The sequence below is a fragment of the Frankliniella occidentalis genome, unplaced genomic scaffold (genome assembly GCF_000697945.3).
Source record: "Frankliniella occidentalis isolate FOCC.00 unplaced genomic scaffold, Focc_3.1 Scaffold12, whole genome shotgun sequence".
Classification (NCBI taxonomy): Eukaryota; Metazoa; Arthropoda; class Insecta; order Thysanoptera; family Thripidae; genus Frankliniella; species Frankliniella occidentalis.
Genome location: NW_026267142.1, coordinates 1,764,239 through 1,770,142, shown reverse-complemented (window position 1 = coordinate 1,770,142; position 5,904 = coordinate 1,764,239). Strand labels below are relative to the sequence as shown.

Here is a 5,904-nt window from a genome sequence, read left to right as displayed (position 1 = left end):
ATACTGTACCGCACGCACGAGTGCGGGCGGGCTTGCCTATCGCCCCTGTCCACGGCGCCTTACGAGCCGAGCGAGTAGGCAACCCGCCCGCACTCATGCATGCGGTACATCATAACTACAGAAGTGCGCGGCGTGAATGAGCCACCTGGTATAACCCAAATTTGTCTTTTGCATATTTTTAGAAAGCCATATGTCAAACCGTTGAAGGCCCAAACGATGGGACAATTGTTATGGTGATGGTTTTCTCTAAACGTCACCGCACAGCCACGTACGAGTCATGTGGCCTTAAGCCTGTACGAAACATACAAATTCTCTCTTTAATATCTGTCAGAAAAATTTAGCAAGCAAATGAAGCCAGCACGGCCGAGCTCTGAGCACAGTTTCTAAAGTGTCCCTCAAGCCTCAGTGCCACAGAAACGTCGTTCGCTGCACCGCTTTTCTTTCCATTCCAATTATTTATTTCTTTAACATTTTCCTACTTTCATTTTTTCCTTGCGCTTCCGTTCCGTTTGGTCCAGCGGAATAGCCCCGCCTGGCCCCACTCTCCAACCCGTTGGTTCCTTAGCCATAGGGCGTAACAACTAAGCAGGAATGCCTCGTATTCGGGGGTTTCTTTTCAAGTAGTCGGTCTCTCTCTCTCTCTCTCTCTCTCTCTCTCTCTCTCTCTCTCTCTCTCACTTCATCTCTCCCTTCCTGCCAAGCCACTCGAGTCGGCCTGGATTTCATTTCACCAGTGAAGAGTTTCCTATTGAGCCAAGCTAAGTGGGTTTTCGCATGCCGTCTGCTGCGTAGGCGAGAGAGGGAGAGAGAGGGAGGGAGGGAGGGACGAAGAGAGGAGGTAAAAGAGATGAAGAGGGATGGGGGTGGTAAGAAAAACTGGAGTATAGCTCGCGTCTTGATCTTGTCACTGCTTTCATTCAGCGAACGCTGTCCCCGGCTTTCTTAGGGAGCGAAAAGGGGATGAAAAGAGGAAAAAGTCCTGCAGCTGACACGATATAAGTAGCTTTGCTTTCCTTCGTCCCACCGCTTACGCCCCGAGACCAGACACGCGCGTGCTCTCACAGACACACACACACACACACACACACACCACATACAGACACATGGTGGTGGTGTTTATCAGCAGATTAGAGCGCACGAGCACAGCAGCCAATAAGACAATAATCCACGTTTCGTATATCAACGTCCTCGAGTGTTTTGGTGCCACTCAAATAATCCTCTTTTTACGACAAAATTGAGGCTTCCCTTCTATCTGTGTGACTATGCGCCCGTGCTTTCGTTTGTTTGTTTGTTCGTACGTTCGTGTGTTTGTTGTTTGTGCGCGCGTGTACGCGCTCACTCAGTTTCTTCCTCTTCCTCCACAGGACCTTTCCTTGCTCTTGCCTTCGCCTTGGTCTTCGGTGGGTGGTATTAAAAATGGACGACATTCCGTATTCCGTGCGAAGTCCTGCCGTCCAGCCGGCCGTAGGACTCGCAGGCCTTTCCTGCGTGTCCTGGGGGACGAGGCCTGTGTCCTGCCATTGTCCAAGGATTTGCAAAAATTTGCCTCTTGCAAACGCGCGTGCAGTGTCCTTTGGAAACGCAAGACTGATTGGGGTATGACATATGCCAGACGTGGACGAGGGAGAGAGAGAGATTGGAGAGAGAAAGAGAGAGATAGTGTGAGAAGGGGTGTTTCGCAGGTGTTCCAAACTGTTTGACGCCGCTCGCCGTTACTGCTGGTCGTATAACCGAGTAACCCTCGCGCGCGGCACCTGTGATGAGTGCGACAGAGAGAGGAAGGGAAGAGCGTGCTTATGGGGGAACAGTAAACCAGAGAGAGACAGAGAGGGGAGGGGAAGGGGGCGCTGTGAATGACGCTGACTCGACGGGGCAGCTCGTGGAAAACAAAACACTCACGTGTCTTACTTGTGAGACGTAGTGACCCAGTGGACCCCAGTGTGAAATCGTTCCAAACTGACAGCTGATTTCTACCTGTTCCAGGAATGGCGACTACCCGTGTTCGCGCTGCTGGCCGCGCCGCTGCCGCCTGACTGGCCGCGTAAGTGTCTTGACCTCGGCCTCAGCCTCGGTTGGCCCGCTAGTTGAACACAGCTGGAGCACTGCTTCCTACGCGTCCGTAAGCACTAGGGTGTCGTGACGTAACGAAACGCCTAACAAAAACGCATAAGAACGAAAATAACATTCCAAATTTCATGCGTTTTTGAAAAGTTTTGAAAGAAATTCAAAAAGAATCTCATGTATGATGTTCGGAAAAAAGTGTGAAAACTCTTCTAAAACGCTTTTTAAGTGGCATTTTATTTCTGGTTTAGTGTGTTTTCGCTACGCGTTACGTTACGTTACAACGACCTGATCAGCACCACTTTTCCTTCGTCTTACAAAGAAATACACTGGTAAAACAAAGGAAGGATATTCTACCTTTAAAAGGCTTTAAAGCTCCAAAGGCATTACAAGTTATGTTTTTTCGAAATATTTCTTTCCCAAGGAACAAAATTGGATTCTGAAACCTATTTTCGTAACCTACGTAAAATTCCGCGTCAAACGAGCCTACATATGATGGGGTTCTGTTCAAAAATGGCATAGATTGATTTCATTTTTTGTACTTTTTGACTTGCTTTTCATTTGCTGACCGCTTATCTGAACCCTATCACATGTAGGCTCGTTTGACGCGGAATTTTGCGAGGAATGCGATAACGAATCTCAAAATGTGATTGGTTTGCTCATATAGAAAATGTTTTGAAGAAACTGAAAATATACTCTTTAGCACCCCTGAAAAGAGTTTAACACCCCTGGAAAGGTAGGACATCACACCTTTGTTTTTCCAGTGTACTTCGAAGGCTACGGAGCCGGTTCATTGTAATCATATTTCTGTCTGTAGTGAAACACTAGAAACACAAATGTAGAAAATTGCACACCAAATGATGCAATTTTTCAATGTTCTTGGTTTGCTGGGTTTTCCAAGCCCTACGGTGCACAGCTTAACGGAACGTGTTAACTGTAAAACATCTGAGTTTCGCAGATTAAACTGTAAAAAAGCTTCTAGTTATCTAGTTAAACTGTCATTTATTTTGCTGTACAGTTAAACTACTGTCGCGCTCGTTTCACTGCGTGTAAAACAATCCGTGGTGAACGAACACACTACGGAAAACCTCCTTATGGTTTGTCCGTAGTGACCACGGATAAATCACGAACTGAACGTTCCGACAATCGACCCGATTTTCTCCGTACGTACCCGTTTCCGCATATTTTTTACATTAACGCCTCAGGTTTATTAGCGAGTCTGTGCCGCCAGGTCCTACTCACTAGGCCCTCGGAGGCCGCTCCTAAGGCCCCCCGGCCTGGCTCCGTGCCATCCCGTGCCGCACAGCAGAAGTATCGATCACTTTTTACCGGAGCGCGGCGCCGCTTCGCCCCGCCCGGTGGAAGTTGCTATTTTTGATATCAGTTGTGCGCCCCTCCGCCCCCACCTCGCACCTCATGTTCGGCTAAGGAGAGCGGAATGAGTTCCCGGCTGTGGCTGGTACCTCGTCGCGGCCCGCGCCCTCCGCCCCGTCCTCGCGCAACGCAGCACATTGTTTCCTTCCTGACCGTCCCCAACCGTCCTTACCTCGCCCTTATTCATTCTCATTTCCCACTCAATTCCCATTTCCTCCGTTGCGCCGCTCCGCTCGCCGAGCTGCTTCCGCTTCCGATCAGACCGCCGCGCCGGAAGTGTTTTGGAGCTCCTTGTTTATCGCCGGTTCCGGTGGGGCGGGGCGGGGCGGGCACGTCCGAGGCGCCAACCGGAAACGGACAGTAGTGGGCATGTAGCGGAGCCAGGCGCACCACTTGCAGCCCTGGAGTCCTGGAGCCGCCCTGGAGTCCTTGAACCGCTGCGCCGTCGTGCGACTCCAAACTCAATATGGCTCCGTGTCGCTTGTTATGGCGATGACAAATTTCCGACTCCGCCGCTGTTGCCATGGGAAGGCGCCGCTCTGAGTGCAGCTGCTCACAGGTGGCGCGGGGCAGAGTCGTGATGCCAGGAGAACTTCTTTCTCCCCAAGGCCGACCTTGAAGCGAACTTTTTTCTTTATTATTTGTCCTCTTTAATCTGTTGGGCTAAAGCGAGGCGCGCGGCAGGGCGTAGCGGCTGAACATTCGTCAGGCGCGGTACAGCGCTGATATTGCTTTAGTTTCTATTTGCCACGGCACCTTCTACCAGGACGCTGTATTGGCCACCCCGTGCCCTTCCCCAAACTAGTTCGACGCCCTCAACTGCGTTGTACATCCCACTCCGTAACAGACAAAAAAAAAGAAACACAAAAGGCGAAAGAAGGGTAAAATCCATCCCGTGTTGTCCGTGTGAAAGGGTTAGTGTCTCCGATAAGACGAGCTGCCGGTCGTTTGCTCGGCTGATAAGCAGCCCCCTCAGCCCCCTCCCCCCTTAGCCTACTCGAGACAGCCCCCCCGCGCCCGGGTGCCCCACCCCTTCCCTCGCGTCAGTCTGGGGCCGTCGTTTGGTTTTTAGTACCCCCGCCTGGACGCGCGCCACCCCGCCGCGCTGCCCCACGCCTCCCTTGTGTGCCAGGCTCAAAAGTTTACGCTCAGCAGAATCCGCGGCTCAGGCGGGGTTTGGTGGTGGTAGTGGGGGGGGGCAGGGGGCTGAAAGTCATACCTGGCAGGGGCGTGCGCGGAGTTGCAGCGCAGGGCGACTAAACCGCTTGCCCTTCCGCGCCGCGCCGCTTCGGTCCCCCGTTTTGAATATGAATGGCACCTCGGTGTGATGGAGCGTCTGTCAAAGCGATTGGGCGGAGTGTGGCTTAGCGCGGCAGGTGGAGGAGGGGAAGCAAGACAACACCAGGGAGAACATTATGTTGGCATGGGAGCGGCAGAAGGGGAGAGAGAGAGAGAGAGAGAGAGAGAGAGAGAGAGAGAGAGAGAGGGGGGAGGGAGGAGGGAGGGAGGAGCGCCGGCGGCGCCGCGCACATGTGTCAATACACGCGTGTGAAACCCACATGCCCCATGCGTGTGGTCGAGAGATGGAGAGGGATAGGGATAGGGGAGAGAGAGAGGGAGAGGGAGAGACAGAGAAGGAAGAGGGAGAGAGACGAAGCGAGAGAGAGAGACAATGCGCGCGTGTGTGTATATGTGCGTGTCATTACCCGTAAGTGTGTGGGAATTTGTATGATGGGTGGGCGGGGCCGCGGCGCGACGCGAGGGGGGGAGCCAGGGCGTGGCGATGGACGCGAAATATGGGACAGCTGAGGCGATGCCTCACAATATCGCCGTTGTATAGCCCCTCTCCGCCTCCTCTTAGGCCTGCACCATTTCTCCGGCTCGGGGGACAACGCCCTCTCGTATGCAGCCGTGCCGCGGGGCAGGCGAGGCCGAGGCAAACCCCCGCAGCCGTTGTCGTGGACGGAGTGGTGGACGCCCTCTCTCCCAGCCCGACCCCTGCGGTCCACGAAAATAAGAAAACGGTAATAGGAAAACACGGCCGTCTGTGAGCACCAGGGGGATCATCCAGTTGCGTCCGAGAAACGATAAAATAAGGAGAGGAAGCCCGGGCCCGACAACAAAACGGCCACGAGTAAAAATCCCCCCTTCCGAATTACAGGTTTTGTGCAAAATGTGCATACAGAACACATTATGTACTCTGGCCTCCCAAAAATTATGGTCTTGGGGTGCGAGGGCAACACACAGATGACGGCCCAGACTTAACGTCGCGGGCGGCCCAGTTTAACATTTGCCAGCGCGCACCTGGCACGTTTTTAATTCGCGTCCATCGGGTTGGCAACTTTTGGCGTGGCCATTATTCTCGGCGAAGGCCCCCCGACGCACTGCTCGTCCTCACGCAGGCGCAGCAGCGCCAGGAGAGAAACGAGAACAACCACGAACGTAAAAAATTATGACAAGACCGGGGGG

The 5,904-nt window shown here is 53.1% G+C and overlaps 1 protein-coding gene across 4 annotated transcripts in view; it reads left to right on the top strand.

Annotated features, from left to right (window-relative positions):
- Positions 1–5,904, top strand: part of LOC113212620 (insulin-like growth factor-binding protein complex acid labile subunit) — a 227,990-nt gene that overhangs the window by 185,523 nt on the left and 36,563 nt on the right. For all 4 annotated transcript variants that reach the window (XM_052263569.1, XM_052263567.1, XM_052263568.1 and 1 more), the window contains one exon: positions 1,984–2,041. The gene's annotated coding sequence lies outside the window, so the exon portion shown is untranslated. The remainder of the gene's footprint in view (positions 1–1,983; positions 2,042–5,904) is intronic.